This window comes from Haliotis asinina, chromosome 5 (genome assembly GCF_037392515.1).
Source record: "Haliotis asinina isolate JCU_RB_2024 chromosome 5, JCU_Hal_asi_v2, whole genome shotgun sequence".
Classification (NCBI taxonomy): Eukaryota; Metazoa; Mollusca; class Gastropoda; order Lepetellida; family Haliotidae; genus Haliotis; species Haliotis asinina.
In genome coordinates this window covers 60902295-60927002 of record NC_090284.1, presented here as the reverse complement: position 1 = coordinate 60927002, position 24708 = coordinate 60902295, and the positions used below count along the sequence as shown (strand labels likewise).

The following is a 24708-nucleotide window of genomic DNA, read 5'->3' as shown; positions in this document are numbered from 1 at the left end:
GCAAAGTTTTAAGGGCTAAGAAGAACAGAACTGTTTCGGACCAAACAAACTGCAGTGTTTTATCACTCATTACTAATTCTTCCATGCTTCCTCTCCATAAACAGGGTCTGAGTAGAAAATGACCTCAAAAGTGACATCAGTAATTATGGGAAGGTGTAGGTGTAAATATGACAAAAAGAGAGTTCAAGCTGAAATAGTTTGGTTTTGTTTATGTACACATGTTGATCAGTTCGAAGGAAAAATACCATTTTTTTCAGGATGGGTAATATAAAAAGTTTTCATCGAGCCCCAGTTGTATAATCCAGTGCAGAACTGTTCCTAGATTTTTTAAGCTCTCTTAGCGCTAAGATAGTTATGAGTGCTTTACACTAACATTGACTTATGACTATCTTAGCTCTTAAAGATCTTCAAAAATCTAGATCCAGGTTCACAGTTCCCTGTCTGAGCTTATTACAGAAAGGATTATGTGTGATAGTAGCATCACCATATGGATCCATGCGGAATGTTTTATGCATATTGTTTAGGTATTGACAGAAATGTGTTGCAGCATTTGGCCTGAAACAATAATCCCTGGAATCAGTGACTCATTTCTGGGGTCTGTTGTAGACTACTGTAAGACTTAACAAGATATGGCCTTGGCCAGTTAAGCCATGTAGCACTGAGTTGACCACTGCCATTCTTTAGTGTAGGCAGGGGTAGTCTACAATCTGTTAGAGTCTCCCTGATATAGGTTTATGATCACCATAGTGATAAAATCACTTTGTGGATTGAGGACCAGGAAGGCAGGCTCTGTCATGTGCTATGCTTATCTGGTGACTTTTCAATATTGTCCAGTCGATGGAACCACTGAACATCGAGCGCAGGTTGGTGGTTCCGTGTCTTGTGGTGTCATGTTAAAGGTCACATACAAAAACACAACTTTACAGATATTGACACCTTTTGGTATGGACTTACAGTAACAAATTATCAAAAATTCAAATTCAGCTTAGAATGTGGAAAAATAATGTGCTGAAAAAACAGCACGAAATCGGAGTTGAAACAATTCACTAATTTCATCCCAGCGCTGGGATGAAAAGGGTTTCAACAGCTGTGCTGAGCTGTACTGCGCACATAGCACATGCACAATGATTAGGTTAGCACCGCTATCATCTTATGACAATATGCAAGACACAACTTCAATCACTGAACACGTGCAATTTGAACAAACACCTATCAGGCTATACACCATATATGTATATATGTTTGTCCCTGTCACAGTATGCAGTTACACAGACAGGCAGAATTGAGACTTGTATAGACAGTTTCCAGCCAAGCTACCATCAGTATTTGTTGACTGGATCGAACGCAAATACAGAAAAAAAGCATGTATTTACAAAAATCTGACATCTCTATACATATACAACTGAGTGTATTGGCAAATGAACCAGCCAATGAAAGTCACTTTTACGCTTGAGTGCACACCCACCCGCTCTGACTGGGTTTGGTATACCAGCTGCATTATTTCGATGTACCCTTATAATTTTGTTTGATTTTGTCAAAATCAGAAAGGGTTATGTGTTGTGAATGAATGTTAACTGTGATTCAATTATGTTTTTTTTTTCATTTTCTCAAAATATGTTATATTTATTAGTTATTTATTTTATTTTGTTTTATATATTTTTTAATTGGTGAGTGTGTGGTGCGGGGGAGGGGGTGTGTTTTGGTGGGGGGCGGGGTAGGGAGATTGCATGTAAGCTTTAAACGATAAAGATCTTTCACTTCAGCTGTTGGTATACAGTGACCACGTGAGGTCAAGCTCCCAGGGTGCTGGGGCAAGTAACTAAACACTCTGCACAATGCGCCCCACCTATCAACAGGGTCATTGTTCACAGGTTGCAAGCATTACACGCAGTCAATCCCATGCTATCTACACAATCAAGGTACGTCGTCATGGCAGTAGGGGAATCCCCTGCGGAAAGCCCGAACTGCGCCTGTCATTCAGTTATTCAAGACCAGTCAACGGAGCAATATCGGGATGAAACTGTGGCGAGGTAATGTTATATCTTTACTGATTGTACCACCTAGGTAAAGTTATTAATTGATTCAGGCATGATAATTAATCTTATTTTTTTGAAATTGTATGTATCTGATCGTAATGTACTGGCACATAATCTTACAACGCGCTAAACCAAAGGTGGTGGGAAGACGAGCATTTATATAGATATTTATAGAACTTAAGAAAGATTTCATAAAATATTGGCATGCTAACGTTCATAAAATGGTCTCGGAAACCACTGTGCATGTTTAATAAAGTGTCGTCTTCAAGATAGACTACGGACTGCCAAGGCCTCAGTCTACGGTATAATTAATTATGTTAATGAGTTTTCTATGCTATACTACACTCGACAAACACAAAATGGCGATTAGATACTTGCAAGTAATATTGCATAAGTATACTGTAATAATTAAAGAATGTTCCCTATCGAGTCAGCAACCAATCACAAACTTCTAGGGGAAGCACCTAGGTCCCAAAACAATCCCATGTAACTTCCTGCATGTCACATCACGTGGTATAATGAACGAAGGTGTATCACGATATCAGCTGTGGCTATGCTGCTGATTTAAAACACGGAGGAGATTTGAATATAAGAATTTCACTTTCGTTAATATGTCTTTTTATGTGCTTCAGAGAATCCTACTTTTTGCCTGAAAACGAAACGAAAGTAAAACACTTTACGGCTATCCATGTATGGGGCTGTTGGTTTATTTTCACTGGGATATTGTCTTACAAGTGCATGATTCTAAGTCACACTGATTTTTTAGAGTTGTTATAGAAAAAAAAACACAACGTAAAGCCAACATGTAGGCACTGGATATATAAAGAGACTCCCAAAATAGAATCTAAACTAGTTACGTACGGTAGGAGTGTCACAGAGGTTGACTCAAAGCAAATCCTTGTATGTAAACAGTAATCATTAAAAATAGCCCATTCAATGGGCTTCGGGCGTGGAGTTAGTTGGAGTTGGTTCGATTCCCTACATGGGTACAATGTGTGAAGGCCATTTTTGGTGTCCTCCGGGGTGGTATTGCTGAAATATTACTAAAAACGGTACAAAACTAAACTCACTTCAATGTTCTGTACCATCCCATCATATAAAACTGTCATACAAGACTGGGTGTAGTCGTGTTACCTGAGATAAGTATATGACTAATATGTCCTAGTTTTACGTATTTCTTAGTATTTCTTACACGTGTTGTGTCATGTAAACCTTGCAGTTTGATCACATCAGCTTAATATGTTACATAATCACATCATTTACAATGTGTCACATCACATATGTCCGTCTTGCTGTGCTTTATTTCCCGCAAACGCCTCTACGTCTGTTCGTGCATTCCTCACGCGTTTCCCACCGCCTTTGAATAACAATAATAATGATAATAGAAATTATATTCTTCAAATGTAATATTTCTGCCACTGTGGAAACCATGTCCCGATGTCATAAAAATATACTACCACCGCCACGTTCTCATAAAACTAGGTTATAATATAGCTTGTTCTTGTCATATGTTCTTATTTATATGTTATGATTAACACATATTTCAGATATTAACGAAATTGCATTTAATGTATGTAATTAGCGTAGCGATAGAATTTTGTAATTTCAATGTTCATTTCGTCACTGATTTTGTTCAAATTTGAGATATATTTTAATCATAATATGTCATTTCGTCACTGGATTTGTTCAATTTTGTTATATATGTGTTGGTATATATTAATCATAACAATGTGGGACTGTAAAACTTCAGATTATTATTTTTAAAAATTAATGTCGAAACCGTAATTCGAACCTCTGCGCTCTGAACTATGGCCATCACGTGCGCCTGAAAGTGAGTTGAGTATAACGTCGCTGTTATCGCGCTTCGAACATGGTTCCATAGGTCACCTGAAATGAGTGGGTTCAGTTCTGCTCCGCTTTTAGCAATGTTCCATCAATACCATTTGTATTTGTTCAGTTTGACACAACACTCCCAGTGCTGGGATTGCTGTGTGTCGTATCCTTGAAAACAGACACGATTCCTGAACATTTGGCCGTTATTCTCCCTGTATTCTGAATTAGTTATACTTTATGTCACAACAAAGTTTTATGATCATATGGTTGACGCGTCTTCATACACTTTTATTTCTATTGATCATATTTCGTCGTCAGATATTCAGTTCATCGCCATTATCTGTGCACTGTATTCATTCGCCCTTTCGAGACGCGTACATCCAATATAGTGTGTTAAATGACATATACCTATGTAATATGCAGCGTTTTATTCTCTGTGGGAAATGCACCAAAATCGTGGACAAATAATAAAGAACTTCTGGTCCAGTTGATCTTCGTACAGTGTAACATATATATTTACTTTGTCCAAACGTCATTTGGCACTGTTCCGGTCACATTGAACCACACATTCCTGTTCTATTTGGGTCCTGTTGTACAGGATAAGCAATGGTGTATTTTCCCAGTCTTCATAAACTTTCTGTTATCTGAGATATCTCGTAGACATCCTGTTTGCCCGGTCAATCTTCTTTATCGAAGCAGAAATGCATGCAAAGTGGAGTTTAACTTCCCGCACATGTGTCTTCCCCAATGGCGTGCTATTAGGCATCATCATTGTCACAGGATTATCAGAACCTATACAAGTAGCTGTCAGAGAATATAACTATTTGATGACAAACTTCTCAGTTAATGTTAATAATGTTTCTACTTATGTCATAGTCTTGTTGAGAAAGTGTGCATCAAAATGCCCTACGCAACGTAAGGGGAAACAGACGGGAAAGTTAAAGAAGATCCTACGAGGAAGCTAAAGGGAAACTACAGGAATGTTTAAGGAGGTCCTACGAGTAAGTTGAAGGGATTCCTACAGGAATGTTTGAGGAGGTCATATCAGAAAGTTAAAGGAATTCCTACAGGAATATGTACGGAGGTCCAAGGGGAACGATTAAAGAGTTCTTACATGACGATTTAAGGCGGACCTACAGAAGAGTTAAAGGAGGTCCACCAGGAAAGGTTAATGTGGTCCTATCAGGAAATGTAAGGCATTTTTACGGGAATGTTGAAGGCGTTATAGAGGAACATTACGGAGACCCTACAAGAAATGAGTTTAGGGTCAAAAACATGAAATGAGATATTTCCTCACAGTCCCGTGATAACAATCCTAGTTATGACAAGAACTTTGCAGAATATGTCTTCTCTCAAGTAAATACAGTAAGGAGTGATAATTCCAGCAAGGCCTGTGATGTGCGATTAACATGTCGCGAGGAAGTGTCAAGGATATGCTTGTCCCTCAACAATAAAACAAGCGGAGATGACTACCTTGTTTATGAACACCTCACATATGGCGGCACATGCTTACATGTACACTTCTCTAGGCTGTCCAACCTGGTAATGGTTACAGGACACATCCCATCAAGCTGGAAATGCAGTGCTATTGTACTGATCCACACAGGATGAAACAGACTTAAGTCTGACCCAAACTCCTACAGAGGCATGTTTCTTACTCCTGTTATAGCCAAAGTCTTTGAGAAAGGTTTTGAAAAGGGACTCCCTAAATTACAAACAGATTCAAACTTCCCAAACAAACCACAGATGGCAAATGAAAAAGGGACTTTCAATTCATGCCCCCTTCAACCTATAGAAGACTAGACATCACTATCAAGAATGTAATGACTCTGTACATGTTGCTTTCCTAGATTCATCAAAAACATTTCACTCTTGCGTGGCATAATGGACTAAAACTGAAACTATTCAACACTGGTTTTACTGACAGAAGGTGGTCACTACTGCAATCTATTAACACTGATATGAAGAGTTGTGAAAAGCTTGGCTCTGAGAGCTCCCGTTATTCAATTTGCAACGCGGTGTTCCCCAAGGAGATGTCCTATCAGCCAAACTATATCTTCTTTATAAAACGAACTACAGAACAAACTAACTTCTTTCAACAAAGCAGCTGTAGTTCTCGACATAAATGCTGGATGTCCAACACAAGCAGACGAAGTAGCTGTCATCAGTCCAAGACATTCCTGCTTTCAAGACCTTCTCCATATCTGTGAAGATTACAGGAACCAATGGCATTTCAACTTTTCTCCCTCAACGAGCACTGTGATGTCCTTCGCCAACAAGCCAGGTGATGAAGTACAAACAGGACGACTCACACAATGCAAAGAACCACTTCCTGTATCGCAGAGTGTCAAGCATGTAGGTATTCTCCTCGAAAAAAACCTTAATAGCATAGAGAGAACTGTCTCACCCTGCAGGTCTCTCAAAGCAAGTCTTACATCACTTATAAAGTATGGTCCTCATAAATCAGCTCTTAACCCTACGACAAGTGCCAAACTTTTCAAACTAAGTTGTCCTCCAGAAGCATTATATTATATGGATGTAACTCTGGAACTCACAGATAAAGATGTTGGAGAGGGCACAACACCACTGCATGATAGCTACATGGACTTCCAAGCAGAACACGTGCTGATATGTGCCAGACCTTGATAGGCTGACATCCAATAGAAGCATACATCGACACGAGGAAACTTCTATTACTGAGTCAGATCCTTCACCTCCAAACCCAGAGCTCTGCCGAAACAGCTTCTTCTCACTAGACACATGGAGTACAGACAGCGATGTTCTCCAAAGTACTATGGATTCGTATCCGTCTCTGTCCCGCTGGGCTGTGAGGTGGGCTATGGATTAGGTCGTTCTCTCGTTGGGTCGGAGACCCGAGTTAGATTTACAAAAGGAGTACAACGTCTATCCACCCGATTACCTTACCTGTATCATGCGATTAATCCTCTAACCAGCCGTCCAATTTCTTTTCGAACCCATACTCATTATTCATTTTTTGTTGTAAATCTTCATTACCGGTCGAAATAAAGAAGTATATATTATAACAACGCTGCATCCGCTAAAATTAATTACTTATGGATTAATGTGAATGAGAGTAGTAAAGAAGGTATAAGTAATCCTGTGACAGTCAGGTTGAGCATCAGCCACACGCAACCCAGACAGTGAACCAACCTCCCCATGCAACACTGTATGGTTAAACCAACCAAGAACGTTTGGGAGGAAGTGAAAACTCCTCACCAACGTTTCCATTTTGCATAGTGTCAGAACTCCTGTTACTAGCATCAGGCCTGGGTATTACCCCAGTGTCAGACAAGACATTTGGTCGTAACATACTTAAGGCACCATGAACAGTCGGGGCAGTCTGCCCACATGGGATACACGGGGTGATAGCCAAGTGATGTTGACATTGCGTAAGGAAAGTCCACATACTTGCCATGTTTCTCCCGTCATATGGGACTGAAAATCAAGGGCATAAATGATTTCATGCTGTTTTCAAACAGCTTTGAGTGAGTGAGTGAGTGAGCAAATTTAGTTTTACACCGCATTCAGCAATGCTCCAGTTATATGGCGGCGGTCTGTAAATAATCGAGTTTTTACCAGACAATCCAGTGATCAGCAGCATGAGCATCGATCTGCGCAAATGGGAACCGATGACATGTGTCAACCAGGTCAGCGAGCCTGACCACCTGATCCCGTTAGTCGCCTCTTACGACAAGCATAGTTGCCCTTTGTGGCAAGCATGGTTTTCTGAGATCCAATTCTACCTCGGACCTTCACGGGTCTCATTTGCTTTGATACATATGAGGATGTATACGAGCCCGTTGTAAATAATTATTTCATTGTCAGTATACATGGCGCGTTCTATATACATGCATGTATGTAATGGGTCATACCATGGACAGACATCTGAGTCCAAACCACAAGAATGGCGAAAACGGAATGGATATTATCATTGTCATTGCCTTTGGTGATGACTGTGTTTGGTTCCATGTTGCATGGTTCCGATGTGGAGCACCATGGCAGAGTTATATGATTAATTATCATCCGCAATAACCCAGGAAGTGGACGGCCATTCTCAAGACCATCAAGGGTTTTGTGGGGTATCAAGGAGACTCTCTTAGTTCACTTACTAATTGTTTGGGGCATACTATATGACTGGTATTCTGGATGCCTTCGGTTTTACAAACTGACCTAGACCAACATCTTATCCCTGAAATGAACACTTTTCAAAGTAAAAAAGAAGAAAGAAAAACAGTTTAGAGATTCTTTAAAGAAATCAACAATAGGCATCGTGCAAACAATCAATAGCATGAAGGCCAAAGACGCTTATATTGCTCCCATCTACATACGAACACTTAAATATCATGTAATTAATGTCTAAGTCAATTCTGGAAAACATGGCAAACTGGCACATTGTTTTTGAATCTGCTTCCAAAAATAAGGTTTTTGAAGATGGTGATACATCATGTTAATAAAAAAAAAACGCCCAGGGACTTTCTTAATTTTCAGAACTGAAGTAATCTGTCAGTATGGCAGACAAGCGTTGATGCTTCTTTCTTTCTTTTTCAGATTTTCTGAGATGCATGGCGACCAAAGCGAGCGCGTAAACGCTTACAAGGTAGAGACCAACCTCCATGTTTCCGAGTAATGTATATACACTGTCAAAAAAAAGAAACACAGCCCATGTGGTTGGAAGATTGTATTCGTGACATTTAAGATGATACAACACATTTAATTTAGTAGACAGAATAGTGACATTGGCACAAGGATAGTCTAGCTATTCCAGTTAAAGATAATCATCTTAAAAGTTCATTCAGCGATACTGGTTTGACACAAGGGGACACAAGGGGGAGCTGCAATCACTGCATGACACCTCCTTGGTACAGAACGGATCAAACGTCGGATTCTTTCTTGAGGGATTGCCTTCCACTCCTCCTGTAGGGCAAGGGCTACTTGCTCGAGCGCCTTGCGGTGGCGGTTTACGTTGCCGTATACCTCTGTCAAGAAAATCCCACAGAGGCTGTATGGGGTTGAGGTGTGGGGATCTGAAGGGCCATTCACGTTAGAATTCTGTAAGAAACCGTTGCACCTGCAGAGTGAGGTTTGGCGTGTTGAAAAATATCCCTCTGTTGATCGATGACTGGTAGGACATGAGGCTATAAGATTTGGTTGATGAAGCGTTTAGGAGTCAGAGTGCCAGGAATGATCACCAAGTCTGATCTTTTGTTGTATGACATGGCTCCCCAAACCATGACGCTCACTCAAACAAATTTGTCCACCAGTATAACCCAAATTGGTGCCCAACGTTCATTTCTTCGCTGTCTTCCGTCACGACGTTGCAACAGTAAGCGTGCTTTGTCACTACACCAGACACACCTCCAGTTTCTCATGGCCCATATAGTTTATTGGTCACATAATTGTATTTGCATGACTTTTAAACCATATAAATACAAAAACAGTTTGGTACTGGTACTCGTTGATGTCGGCGTCGATGTAGGAGGCGTATAACGGGTCCAACAAGTGATCTTCTCCTTCGTAGACCGGCCCCTCGCAGACGTTTGTGTTGACACTCTCCTCAAAAATGGCTCTAGCGTTGCTGTGTCATTCACTATGGCTTACGCTCGTGATAGCGCCGGATAAACCGATCTTGAGCTGACGTAGTGATTCTGGACCGCGTACCACTTCGTGAGCGATCTGGAGTCGAATTGAACTGGTTCAAACGGTTCCAAAGTTGTTTTGTGTACACTGATGTGTCGTGCAACATTTTTTCCGGCTTCAAGAGAACCAAAGGCGATATTTCGATCTGAGCCACTCATCCATGACATTTGATTTTTGGCGACGAATGAAGGAATGAGATAACTGTCATTTCCATAATTTGCAAATGCATTTGGCTTTTGGCGTAGTCACAATGAAAACTTCATGGATGGTGCAGAAATGAGACAATGCTAATTGCTGTGTTCGAACGCTTACGTTCAAGAACTACGTATATAGTATACTCACCTATCAGTGCAATTTGCAAGCAGTAACTTTATTCTGCAAAGTGTCTTATACCTGAGGACGGGTTGCGGGGTTTTTTTTGTTGTTGTTGTTTTTTTGACAGCGTATATTTTATCGTGTGTCAGAACCATCCCAGGTACCATGTTGTATTGTCTTTCTTGTAATTTTTTTTAACTTTAAACTTTTGAACTTAAACGAAAAGAAGCAGAAATAGGTGGCATCCCAAACAAAGGTAGATTTGTGGGGTCATAAATAAGCTATGCAAATTAAGAGTCCAGTTATCCTGCGAGTCTGCATTTGTAGTTACTCCTACCGTAAACAAATGTAATATTTTGTGAACTTCTTGAGCTATGTGAAAGGTGATAGCTTCATATCAAGTTATTGTAATTGGTTTAGCGTTAGTTTTATTACGACACAGACGATTACGATCATGTTCCCAACAGACACTGTGAGAATACAATTGCTGATGTCCTCTACCACAGAACTGCAGGAATATGCTGAAAGCGTCGTAAAATCGTAATCGCAGATATTCGAAACTCCTATGGTCGATCGCTGGATACATATTGAGTATTGTGTAATGTTTTCCAGGACATGCCTGATCGAACCTTAAAAGAAACAACTCTTGCGACTGTGGAAGAATCCAAATAACACAGGCGTGGTAAGTGTCATCATTATCAACCGAGAAATGTTTGTTTGGCGGTTTGTTCAGTGAATACCGTTAAACTTAAATCAATAGTGAGGGAGTCAATATGGTTTTACTCTGCTCTTAACGATATTAATGAAGCTAGGGACACCAGAAATGTGGTTCACACACTGTAACCGGAAATGGGCCCGCGTCTTCGGCGTGACGAACGAATACTTTAACCACAACGCTACCCCACCGCCTCTAAAATCAAGAGGCTAACTGTGCAGTTTAAAACCTAAAACTTAAAATCACATTTAAATTCCTGGCAATTCCGTGTTTTTAATCATAGGCGTATCCAGAAGAGGGTTGCAGGGACAGTGGTGTTTTGACAGTCATAAAAGCACGACCTATAGATTATATGCCCGTCAGTCTTTGTATGTCACTTGCTTGTTAGAGTTTAACCCAAAACATCTCTCCAAACGTGGTTCATCCATGTGTAATTTTTTAAAAACCTGGGAACAATTATTTGGGAAGTACGGTGCATGACGTTATGTAGACTTGGAATGAAATTATTCCATTCACCACGTGTGGTGGATTACGTGCTATCAAAGTGTGTCATGATTTTCACGTAAACATGGTGTGGATTAAATTCACACTGAAACGTAAAAATCCAATTAATAAAATTAAATTAAATCAAAACCTAACATTGGTTTAAACTTAATTAAATGCTGTCGACACGCCTGCCGCGTCAGGAACGGCTACACGCTAATCGCATGTTGGAAGTCAAAACAAGATAGATGGCATTTCGATGCTCATGGTATTGATCACTGGACTGGTCCAGACTTGATCATGTACAGACTCCTGCAATATAGCTGTCATATTGCTGAGTGCGGCATTACACAACAAACCAACCTACCAACTTGTCACCCACTGAACATGTTTTGGATATCCTTGACGTCACCGTTACCTTCCAACGACCACTCTTAAGGTATTTTGCGCATGGATGGAATGAACCAGTTTCACAGTGGGCGGTTGATTATAGAGGTGCTTGGGGTGCGGTGGGGTAGCCAAGTGGTTAAAGCATTCGCTCGTCACACCAAAGACGCATGTTCGATTCCCCATATGGGTAAATTGTGTAAAGCCAATTTCTGGTGCTGTGATATTATTGGAACTTTGATATAAGCGATGTAAAACCATAATCACTCGCTCATTCGTCGGAGCTGGGGTGGTCTCAAGAGACATATCCACGTGATATTAATGAGACTGACTTGAGGAGGTGTCAGCTGGGCTTATAAGGTGTGAATCTTGATTTGTACTTTAAAATCCTTGGTTTACTGAGAGGGTAGACATCTACAACCAGCCTTACTTTTCTCCTGGTCACCTCTACACGCCATGACGTTACTGAAATATGAATGCGGGTGTGTTGTATGATCTAGTCTAGAAACATGTAACTGAGTCAAAGTATCAACGTAATGGGGTTGATTCTAGAAACGCTAAGATACTAAATCAATATGGACTTACGTCAGAGAGATTGCATTACGGTATTTTATACTGTACTATGAATAATTACACAGACTATATATAAATATGTATGCTCTGAAATGAAACATTACACGTTCAGCTAAGCTCCAAAACGAAAACTACACCCAAATAGTAGTCGTGTGAACCATATATTCAATACATATACTTTAAGTTATACTACACTTATAATCTGTCTTCAGTTTTTGTAGGGATATAAGAAATTACATGTCCATGAAAATAACATGCTGAATTTTGTAATTTTGTCCAAAAGTGACCACAGAACGGAAAATTAAACACAGGATCAAATTCTGACGTGTAACTTTATCCTACAATTTGTAATGGCAGATCGTTAAACGGATATACATAGGGATATGAATATATATAGAATATACGTGGCGGTATAGTTATATACAGGATATTACGTGTAATAGGTAAATCAGGAACTTACATCTGCATCTCATAATGCAAAATCCGGAAAAGTTCCGTGTGAAGAATGTTTCCCATACTATCAGGAAACAGTTACAATCAATGAATCACAGACAACCGTATTGTACTTAGCTAAGATACAGAGCGTTCACTAGCATCAACACTGCTCATATTAGTGAACGCTGTGTATTTTAGCTAAATTGTACTCTTCAAGTTGTTCATGAGGAGAACATGAGATCACAAACATCGAGGGTGTATCAACCCATGGACCCCGAGGGACCTGTGAACAACGCATTTATCTCGACGAACACCTCAATTATTTGACTGAATTATTTAAAACACGGGTACTAATCTTTCTGCAGCCCTCGCTAGATTTTGCAGTTAACAAAAACATATTTAGAATTATCTCCCGTCCATCGATTTGCATTCGCAAAACATCCTGGTTCATAGGACCCGTGAAGATCCAGGTTAGAACTGGTTTTTACTACACTAATGGACATACTAGTCGTAAGAGGCGACTAACGGGATTTGGTGGTCAGGCTCGCTGAGCTGGTTTACTAATGTCATCGTATCCCAGATGCGTAGATCGCTCGATGTTAATCACTGGATTGTTTGGTCAGGATTCGAATATTTCCAGACCACCGCCATATAGAAGGGATATTGCTGAGTGCTGCGTTAAACAACCAAACCATGTTTATAGCATTGGTTCAGGTGTTCTTGTCCTTCAATATCGCTGATTAATGTCAAAGTGCCGTTCTTATTATGAAGTTGTTGGACAAACTATGATGTTACAAGACCTTTCATAGGACGTTATTTATTGTTTCAACCATTAAGATTCTAATGTGCTTAAATATTTCCATATAGGGTTATTTCGGCTCAAAATTGAAACACTGTATGGGTATTGTTTTGTTACTTGTTTCTGATTGGGTAGCCAATAATGCTTAACGCGTGGTTCGATTCCACATATGAACAGAATCTGGTTTCTGGTTTTCCCTTCCTTCGTAATATTGCCCCGTTCCAAACAGCGATCTTAACCATTGAGGGTTTGCTTCGACGATGCAGTTGTTGGTATCATAAGTGTCGTTAGATGCAACTGGGATACGATTACATGTGTCAACCAAGTCAGACAGCCCCACCATCCTCTTACGACAAGCATGGGTTGTTGAAGACCAGTTTTAACCGGCACTTGACGGGTCTGAAACTGGTCAACTCCAAAACAAGGAAGGAGTACAACTGAATTTCAGCCATACTTAACGACGGACATGATGGGCTGTTAGATTCACTCACACAAAAGTGGGTTTACTGAACGGTGATATCAAAGTGTTTGTTGTATTCACCGGTTGTCAGGCATCTGTTCCCTAGACCCTGTGGGAAGTGAACCACTTTTGTCTCCCCGTGAATCCTTCAGGCATTTCGCATTCGCGTTTAGCTCATTGAAAACATGTGTTGTGACCGGTTTCGGACTTCCGCCATGGCATTTTGGAGATTCAAAATAAGAGTCCAATTCTGTATGTATGGTTATTTAATGGTGATGCAATTGATAATTCCAATTAGAGGTGGTCCGATTAATTGACGCTTGCCAACAATGCGTTGTTGGAATTGCTTAGTATATGTATTGTCTAGATCTATTGTTAAATATATTTACTGGTGAATAATAAAGTGAAGATTGCATTCATTGCATTCTACCATCAAACTGCGTCATGATATTTTTGCGAGCTCAAGTCATTCGCAATTTTCTCAAAAATATCATGCTCGCAAAAATTTAATGATTTACAGTATTTCCGATGATTGATCGGTTGTAAGGAACCATCAATATTTGAGAGATTTAACACTAGCTCCAATCTCAAGCCTCAAATTACGGTACAAAGTCTCTTCTCTGCATGTACGATTGCTTTGGCAATATCTATTAAACATATGTATTAATATCCTCTTAGAGAATGGCATCACGTTTTTAAGAAGTGGTGATACAGCTGAGGTGTACTTTCAGTCTCCGGTCATATGTGACCAATGTCCGTTCATTGGGGTGAGTGGTTATTTTCAGTTAAATCTTAAGTCCATTGACGACTTAGTTAAGCATGCCCATCCAAACCCCTAATACAGTCAGATCACTTGTGTAGCACATGATGGCGTTTGAAATCAACGTCTTCGTCAGCGATGTATGGAAGCCAGTTGGAACCACAGTAAAATGGCATTATCTTCTACGCAGATGACACATACAGCCACGTAGATGGCAATAGTTACTTATATTTCCGTACATGATATTGTAATCTACCAGAAAAGGGTATAATCTACCATCAAATTAGCGACTTTGTAAACTTCTTTGAGAAGCATTTAGAAATTGGAGCAGTGAGGAAGGGTGAAAATACATGGATGATGAACTTTTGTTACATTACGGTGTAGGTTCTAACATTGTAATCAAGCAATTGGTGAATAGAATAAGGATAAAGAGTCAAATATACAAGTATGATATGTGTACAACAAAATAGTGATTAGGACTGCCTTATCATTAGGCACTGAGTTAAGGTACGCCTCGAAGCGTTTCACTTGAAACCTGCGGTATTGTCATCCTTCCGTATGTGATTCATATATTCACTATATGATATCATAACCTGCGTTTTCATGTAAAACTTTGTCCTTAATTAACTGACAGTGGTCCCGGATATGTTATATGTAACGATCGATTCTTTTACTTTTAACTTTGGTGCTTCTTTAGTGAGATACTCTCAGAACATTCAATACATCAATTCTTCATTTACAATTGTTGAAGTTAATTTAAGTAGGTCATATTTAAATTCATTTAGTTTGTATTTTGTAGACATCTTATAGTTCTTATCGTATCATCAGCGTATGGATGTAAGCACCATCTATGTAGGTATAAGTATCTTATACGTAAATGTACACACGGTGGGGTGTCGCAAAGTAGTGAGCCTCTCCTCCACAAGGATATAGATTCAGCTGTTTTTTATGTTTTCATTTTCTACATAATATCTGTCAACCTCAAGGAAATTGGTTTGCTATGTACCAGCCTCAAGTGTTTATCTTGCAAAAATCTGCAATAAATGCATCCCGAACTTCAATATGTGAAACAAACTTGGATACATGAAACAGACTATGAAAAATACATTTTGTGTGTTTAAAGTAGGTAGAGGTCGGCTTAAATCAAACTTATATATTAAAGTGCATACAAAATTTGAAGCTACAGTTGTTTGTCAAAGTGGCTCCCCACTTCATGTTTTCCAGGTGACGCCAACAGGCCATAACTGATTTTAATGTTTTCACTATTCAAACATTAAGCCAAAAGTTTAAACTAAATTCTGAATGGCCACACAGGTATCAGCTCGCAATATTGTGCCATCTTGACTATCTTGACACAGTGTGAAAGATGAAAGTGGTGGGATCTAAATCAAGCAATCCAAATCTTTGGCTGTTGATTATGGCGGGAATACATTCAATACCATTCTGAACATAGTTTTTATGATATTATTTGAGGACATACCATTAGCCAACAGGTACCAAAAGACATATCGTTGTCATTTTCAATTATTTTACAAATATCACACCCCTGTATGTGTTGTGATGACTCAAATCTCGTGAGCCACGTTACCCATATATGTGGCTTTGCTAATAATCCATTCACAATAAAATTGTAACTTGGGCATCGAGAATATAATTAGACTCACCACTTTTTTACATCCGCTCGTACCTACATAAATGATAAAGAATGTAATCCGTGGTCAGAAACAGACACTGCGACAAACTTGAGGCGGTATTCATAAATTTGAGGCTTTGGTTTCAGTTGAAATAATGTTCCATTGTGAAATAAATGCTGTACTACTGGTGCTGTACCAAAAAAAATTCCAAAACTTAAAACAGCATCGAATTAAAAGTTTTCAAAATAGAGTTAATCTTGATCAGAGAGAAGTGATCATATGAGAAGTGTTGTAAAGTATTTGACGTGTCACTTGCCAATTTTAGATCCCGTCATCAGCGCATCAGCTGACATGTCGCAAATATCAGAGCTAATCTTGTGACACGAATATATACATGACACTTTTAACTGATAACAACTTGTTTGTATTCTTCATGCGATGTCTAAGTCCTTCGTCACGTGAATGAACTTTAATCATGGGACAATACTATTTGAATATAATCAGCCTGAGAGTCAAGCGTTCGCTAGTTTAGTCGAAGACCTAGGTTCGAGTCCCTCCAGTGGGTGGAGTCAGTACTCTCGCGCACCCCCGGGATATTGCAGGTATATTGAGTAAAGAGGCGTAAGCCATCCTCCTTCAGTCACTACCACACAAGCAGGCAGAGGACAGCCCATCTTGAAACAGTGTAAACATATATACACAAAAGACAGAATATGGTATATTCAGCTGTACATTCACATGAGGAGGAACTAAGAATGGGTGTGGTTGTACTGTTGTAGTTGTACCGTGCAATATGAGGTTGTACACCGACGTGGGTTCCAGACAGGTCATTGGTGACGGTGTGCCTGATCCGGACCGGTGACTCGTATGTCGGTTGACTATGTCACGTAATGCTTTCTAAGCCGTATCATGTGCATAGCACCGTCATAAAATATAGGGCGTATAAAGATTATGACTTCATTTCGACCTTCTTCGCATGTCTAGATATAAATATATATAAAAAAATACTTTATAACATAAATAATTTATATAAATGTATATATAAATGTATATGAAATAATGTATAATAATTCTATATACATATAAAATACATATATAAAATAATACAGATATATACATACACACACACACATATATATATGTATACACACACATTTAAACATACATAATAATAACGTATATCTTAATAATATAATATATATAATAATACATTATAATATAATAATTATAGCCATGAAATACATACATAAATTTCATACAAATATATATACGAATACACACACACACACACACACACACACACACACACACACACATATATACACACACATACACATTTAAACATACATACATACATACATATATATATATATATATATATATATATATATATATATATATATATATATATATATATATATATATATATATATATATTAATATATATATTAATATATATATATTAATACAATATATAGAATAATACATTATAATATCATAATTTTATATATAGAGAGAGAGAGATAGATAGATAGATAGATAGATTATAGATAATTATATATGTATAACCTACATATATATTATATATACATATATATATATGTACACAGACACACATATATATATATGTATGTATGTGTGTGTATATATATATATATGTGTGTGTGTGTATGTATATGTATATGTACACACACACAGATAGATAGATAGATAGATAGATAGATAGATAGATAGATAGATAGATACATAGATACATAGATAGATACATAGATAGATAATTTTTCACTAATGGCTTCTCGCTTTATGTATGCTGAACATAAACATTAAAATGATTGCCCACTTGTGTCTTACTTGGCTTGGTCATCTCTTCCGTCAACCCCTCCCCTCCCCACCAACACCCACCAGGCCGTGTCCACTATGCCTCATAATCCTCTAAACAACGTGCCCGACTGACAAAAAGAGACTGGCACGTGTACGGCCCCAACATTGCTGACTGCACGGTATCAGGAAGCTGTCTAAATCATTACATTGTATTTCAGCGTTCTCGTGAGGCGATAACATGCGGCAAACATACAATTGTTTATGTTATCCCATGCGTCTGTATTGAACCAAACCGGAAGAAACAGAAATAACCCATAGCACGGTGACGCCACTTTTTCCCCAACCAATCGGACAGACTTTGCCCCTACATCCGGATGCTCCAAATACTACCTTGCACTTTGTACTTCAACCCATGGAGCGAAACCGGATGTATGATCTTAACACTGGACACTCCATGTGAAGTACAGTGTACATAGGCGCGTCGTGTTCCTGTATAATAGAGATATGTTTGTTTTATTCATTCATGCGTATCAAATGTTCACCTGTAATATTGTCACAATAAAGAACACGGAACACATACCACCGTGTTAAATACCCCTGTACTGTATACCAGATGTATATCCCGACAGTCATGGAATACTCTCAGGTAAGATGGATTTCGCTATGTAAAACAAACCTCCTTTTTGCAATGATGTTTATTGGCTAGGTTTGTGCTCCTCTTCTAAAAACATACTATTTTCGTATTCGATATTTTTTTCCAGGAGAAACGTTTTTAAAAATTGATTGGGATTTTTTTCCTGGCTAGTGTGTTTAATGTATCAGTTATCATGATGAAAATTATTGATATTTTTTATTCGCCCTTCAATATGCTGTGCATTAGCTTAATACTTATCGATACAAGTATCAATTGCCAGTTAACGGTGTTATCACGTACACTGAAACGTTAAGAAAGAAGTCATCCATCCATAAAATGCTATCCTTCATCAGTGCCCTAACTTATAAATGCCCCAAAAGAAGATGTGTAGCTCTGTATACACAACTCTTAAAATATAATTGATATGTATGGTAAATACATTCACATTTTTGTCATTCAGGGGATTCCCCTGATGGAAATTCACCATACTGCACAGACCTGCATCAACATTTGTGCCGCGCGTGTAATTCACGACCTTCACCTTTCACCGGGATCGTATTATTGCGGGCATGCCCTTCAGGTGTCAAATCCCATTGTTCACGTTTGCATGAACAATCTGTTCACGATGCATTCTTTGTCAGTGGTGTTGCTTGTATCAGGTATACCACGAGCAATGTCTCCGTTTCAAACGTGTCGCTTAGCAACAACTGCAGCAACGTAGTTCCAGAAAATGCAGGAAATCCTGGAAATACAGAGCGTGGGAAATATGTGTGAGGTTGCATTCCATGTGAGCTAAATGTTACCGACAGACTGTCTAAGATCTCACTGCAATAAAATATATCTGCTACAGATACATATATATTTTACCATGAGAAAAACGGAAAACAACGTAAGAGTAACTTGAAAAAACTGACTCTGTATGTATTTCAATGTATTGTTCATATGCCTCTTTCTCCTCACCCCCATGTGAAAAGTAAACATACAAAACTGTGCCATTTGATTGTGACTGGACAGCTAAAATATATATTTCACAATAAAACATGATGGTTGGCGACGTTAATTCTTCGGTCTGTCCATTCAGTTCAGCACCGTGTTGTAGTTTTCCATACACAGTTTCGGTTTATTTTCAATGCAACATATGAACAATGGGAAATAGTAGCAAAATACTATAGGTAGGCATTGTAACGTTGTAATCGTTACTGTGGCATTCATGCACATGCTTGCATTTTCGATATCGCCATTGTGCATTTGTATCTAAATATAGATTTGGGATTTTCCCATTCCCCTTTTAGGGATATCCCTGCTTTTCATAGTCTTCTAATCTTTCTTGTTTCCTTATCAGTGTCATTTATTCTTACGCGCTTACTCCATGTGGTCGAAATACATGAAGGTAGGTGTGTTTGTAAAAGAACATGTCGTTCATGTACATGTGAATTCTGTGATTAGTCATACGTGCGCCAACAAAATGACCTGTTTTGTGGCGGTTTTGTTCACGTAGATGTAAACCATGTTGTTTCAGCCTTATTCGTCACTGGAAAGGATAGATATCATAAAAGTTGGGGATTGGTTCGGCCCCATTTGCAGTCGTTACTACCATACAACCAGTATCACACTTAGATATTGTTGTTCTCAGTGAGGGGCGCGCGGTTGGTAGCCTAGTGCATGGTTTAAAGCGTCCGCTCGTCACGCCAGTGACGCACCCGGGTTCGATTCCCTTCGGTGGGTATAGTGTGTGAAGTCCATTTCTGGTGTCCCCATCAGTGATTTGCAGGATATTGTTGAACGCGGCCTAAACCAAACTTGCACACTCTTTTTCAGTGGATAAGTTCTGAGAGTCCACAACAGTTTAGGCGTACGCCTCAAGCGTAGGCCAGAATTGTGTCTTCATTATTGCCTGCATACTTATATACCCAGCTCTTGTCATTTCTGCTTCTTTGTTCTTGCTACTGGTCAATCTAATTAGTATGCCCCTCTCATGCCTGATTTTACGCTAGTTCTAGACATTAACAGTCACAAAAGTCTATTTTTAAATATGAAAACACATGCCAACAAAATGAAAATAAGAAAGCTTTAAATAATTTGACTCATACGAACCTTTAGCCAAGTTCGTGCATACTCACAGACCACAATTTCTCTGATTTGAAATCATCAGGGTTGATGTGGCCGATTGTATCATGAAAGAACCCATAACTTCTTGGTATGTCTATACATCGCTCGATTTGGTTCAATATGCTACGTGCTATTCATGTGTGTTTGTGTGCGTGCGTGCGTGCGTGCGTGTACGTGATTATCGTAATTATGCAAAATAGAGAAAATAGACACATTTACTCTGCATGTTTAACATAACAGAGACTAGACTACTTGGGACAGGTAGTCCCGGATACCCGGGATGGATGGATGGATAATGAGTTTGGCCCGGCTACCCCTCTCATCATCTGGACCAGTTATGATGACGTGAGAAGCAAATGTAATATGTTACACTTTCATGATTAAAATGTTATATTGTCTTATTGTCTTGAAAGATTTAGACATAATTTGCTGTCACAATATAATTAATGGTTACGATATAAAAAAACTCGAAACTTTAGCGTACGAGTAGAAGAATAAGAGTCCTCCCAGTTGTGAGAACTCTCAGTTGTATAAAATATGTGACAATTTTATTAATGAAGAATGTATCAGGTGTTTATTTATTTATTTATTTTTTATGTTAAAAGACTTTTTGCAAAATACAGGAAAGTTCAACATGTTGTGGCGATAGGTGTTTTCTTTTCATACTGGCATAGCGTTCAGTTTTAAACATAATGGTGTAATTCATATTCGAAATGTTCAGCATAAAACTCTATATACAGATATACGACATCTGAACCTTGAGATTTGTGTCTTCATGTAATATGTACAGTCGTTTGTTATAGTCTTCACGTTTTGAAGATAAATCCATGGAAATCAGATATCATGTGTTAGTCCTTGAAATAATGTTATCTATTCTATATGGTCTGTTAAATTCAGGTCAGCCTACACTTGATGACGACTTATAGTTAATTGAGGCTAGAGTAAGTTCCCATGGTTATATTTTATGTAGGATATGGACTAGAACCCAAGTGAAATTAGTTCTCGGAGGTCTGGTACCACGAGTGGCCAAGTCGTCGTTTACGTCAATATTTTCAGTGTTGAGTTACCTCCCTTGGACATGCATGCGACTCATATATGATAGTGTTCGCATCTCGATCAACCCGATCAGTTGATCTAGGTTTGACACTCTGCATCCTTGTTGGTGGATTTCACCATAGCGGTAAACGTCAGAATCAGGCATTCCTGCCACACAACGTTTTCGCTTCAGGATACAACTAGAATACTGATCAAAGCGGCGTATAAAATTAACCCATTTATTATCTCCCTTAGTTCGTCGGGGACGTACTCCACATGTTAAAAATGTCTGTCGTTCCTTATTGACATGCATGTAGTGACATGTACTTGCAGCTATTTCTCGCCCGTCTTAACGCAAACATATTGCCTCAGTACATGCATTGTTCCTCCCAAGGATATATGGATGGGATAACCAGTGACGATCCGAGCTAGAAGTGATCTTCAGGAATCCATGCTTGTGTATTAGGCGACTAAAGGGGTCAGGTGGTCAGGCTCTCTGATACATGTCATCGTATCCCAATCGTACAGATCGATGCTCATGATGTTGATCATTGGGCTGTTTGACTCAGACTTGATTTTTCACAGACCACCGCCATATAGCTGGAATATTGCTGATTGTTAGTAAAACAACAGCCAACCTATGGATGTAATACTTAGTATATGGATTAAGGAAACCACGGCAGGGCGTATAGCTAAAGTCATTGAAAGAGTTGTGAGGGATTCTCCCGCATAATACTACATAAAATTTTGATGGTGTTTGAATATCACAAACTTAATTATGACCGAAACCCTCTATGGGTTCTGAAAGATGTATTTAAGCCATATATGTCTTCACAGCAACCTTGAAGGTAACTTGTCAGACGAGGTGACTAACGGGATAGGGTGGTCAGGATGGCTGACTTGTCAGTCACCAGAGTTATTTTGTTGTTATGTAATGGTCAGTATATGTCAGGTCTGAACCGGTGTATCATCAAGATGCTAGAGACTTGAAGACGATCTTCATAGCTCATAGTGTTTTCCAGTACACGACAAAACCGCTCACGATCCCTTTTTTGGGATAGAGGTTTGTAATTCTAAACTAATTCGATATAGTATATTTACATGCAAAATAGTTGACAAGATAATGATTCAATTTACATCATATAGTTACTGGAAAGAGACATACCATCTAAGTGAATTCAAATGACTGCCACTTAAAATATTTCGACCCTATGTCACCGATATATAGGTGTACATCCAATACAAGCTTAAGTCTTGCTTTCAATTCTTAGGATAACGCATACGATTTAATATCTTCACTTAAATGCGAGTGTGTGTGGTGAGATATTAATGTTGACATTGAAATTTCAAATTGGTGAGACTCATATCTCATTTTTTCACGTATTTAATAAATACTGAAAAGTAACATTCTGTAAAATACGTAGAATATGAGACTCCGTAAATTCAACATACATTTGTACTTTTTAAGTTTCCTACAATACGTGCATACAATTACGTGTAGTTAGTCGCGGTATCGCGTGAACACGCCGACAGAAATATATAGTTTCCCCCAAACGAAATGTAATTTATGACAAGCAGCTATGACGCTACGATTGGGATGCTTAGCCCCTAGATGCCGAGTTTATTTAGTGTGGACGAAGCTGAAAAGTAAACGTTGTGCGAGGACTGTACTCGCTCTGGATCGTCCCCAGATTGTACCACGGGTATTTGAAAGTAAAACCTAAATATAACTGGGAATATTCAACCGGTTAAAAACAGACACAGCTGAGTGTTGTTCAAGACTTGTCATACTTTAAAAAACAACAAGTTTTTGAACGTACACCGACAGAAATATTGAGTGACGCCCTCATTCATTCTATAACTGGACATGCACTTTCCCACTGAATTCAGATATCTGTAGTGACACAATTTGTATTATATTTCTACTTCAAAGTGAGGGTTGAAGACGAGGAACATATATGTATGTATGTCCCTGTATATGCGCCATCAAGTTAGTGTTATTAATTGTCAGTACATAAAATACACTTTGATGGACTTGTGGAACCATCACGTATAAAGGTTTGTCATATTGTAAGAAATGTAATTCACGTGAAATATAATAATTTCTAGAAAATCATCTGCATGTTTAAAGGACTTATGTTTAAATTTCCTTTCGTTATTCAGATCACGTGTATGAAGGTTAATATGAGGCAGTGATTCTAGATGTGGAGTTAAAGTAGAAACAACAAAAGAGTTTTATTTTAGGGTATCAACTTTGCAGAGACGTATAGACCTTTTAGAGAAAGGGGGTGGAAGGGGATTCATTTTCACGAGAGTTTCAATGGTCATTTAATAATCTTCTTCGTTATTTCTTTCCACTGAGTACTGAAGTAAATGCAGCTAAAATTTCACTGAATAAATCACTTCCGGTGACCCGGGTTAGAATAATTGGTCATGTTCATGTTGATATCACTACAGTGTCTGTTACTGACTCGATTATTTGAAAACCGACGCCATATAGATGGAATATTTCAGGGTGCGTCGCCAAAATCACTGCATCTAACTGTACAAGACGTGTCTGGCCTCTGAACAAAAACGTTTGCCGAAACGTAGCAGTTTACTGGGGAATTCCCGACTGCATTTACGAAACTTTAGAACCGGTCGCTACAACGAACGCCGGTTCGTAAAAAAAAATGCAGACTTGGCAATTTTTGAAATAAGTCTCACAAACTGATTATCTATATATTAATCGTTATATTTGTTTTACAAAACTGATGAATCACTACATCTTTGGCGCACCTGTTGTAACTCTCACTTTAAATTATTCCACACATACGTCAAGATTTTTACACAATATGTCTCGCATCCAATCAGACTTTATTTCCTGGTTGAACGGGATGACATGAAAATACGGTTCCTGAGTTAACATGGTTTGTCTAAGATCTTTCTCAATATAGGTCATAACGTTTTATGATACTTTCTCTGTGCGATAAGGTGTTAATGTTTCTCTCAGTATCTGATATTGTGTGTTCGTTCAACTTT

The 24708-nt window shown here is 38.7% G+C and overlaps 1 protein-coding gene across 4 annotated transcripts in view; it reads left to right on the top strand.

Annotated features, from left to right (window-relative positions):
- Positions 1-1910: 1910 nt before the first annotated feature.
- LOC137284976 (TNFAIP3-interacting protein 1-like) overlaps positions 1911-24708 on the top strand; it is a 47611-nt gene continuing 24813 nt past the window's right edge. For 2 of the 4 annotated variants that reach the window (XM_067817062.1, XM_067817064.1), the window contains exons 1-3: positions 1911-2030; positions 8439-8487; positions 10455-10524. The gene's annotated coding sequence lies outside the window, so the exon portion shown is untranslated. Of the gene's footprint in view, positions 2031-8438; positions 8488-10454; positions 10525-24534; positions 24597-24708 lie in introns of those variants that run through there. The other 2 variants (XM_067817063.1, XM_067817065.1) reach the window with 1 other exon arrangement.